This window comes from Orycteropus afer, unplaced genomic scaffold (genome assembly GCF_000298275.1).
Source record: "Orycteropus afer afer isolate SDZICR_OR568_19922 unplaced genomic scaffold, OryAfe1.0 scaffold00677, whole genome shotgun sequence".
In the NCBI taxonomy this organism is placed as follows: Eukaryota; Metazoa; Chordata; class Mammalia; order Tubulidentata; family Orycteropodidae; genus Orycteropus; species Orycteropus afer.
In genome coordinates, this window is record NW_006922264.1 from 1,170,653 (window position 1) to 1,171,222 (window position 570).

Genomic DNA, 570 nt, shown 5'->3' on the forward strand with positions numbered 1-570 from the left:
TGTCTCAACTACTTTGGTCATGTTATAAGAAGGATCCAATCCCTGGAGAAGAATATCATGCTTGGTAAAGTGGAGGGTCAACAAAGAAGGGGAAGGCCATCAATGAGATGGATTGACACAGTGGCTTCACTGATGGGCTCAGGTATAGCAAGGATCGTGAGGCTGGCACAGGACCAGGCAGTGTTTTGTTCTGCTGTGCACAGGGTCACTACGAGTCAGAGACAACTCAATGGCACCTGACAATGACAACAAAGAATGAAATGTTATGGACCTAATTGTTTCTTCCCAAAATATATATTGTAAACCCTAGGTTCAATGTCTGTGGTTATCATTCCATTTGAGAATGGGTTGTCTTTTTTATGTTAATTAGGCAGGATTAGAGTGTGTCTTGAGTAAATCTCTTTTGGTAAAAAGTGATTGAATGCCAGCCAGCAAGCAAAGATGGTGTAAGACAGATATCAAGACACATGGAGCTCTCCAAAGAACCAGTACTCAGAAGCTGAAGAGACAAGCAACTTCCTCCAGATCTGACAGAGAAAGGCTTCCCTAGAGCCAGCACTCTGAAGTCAG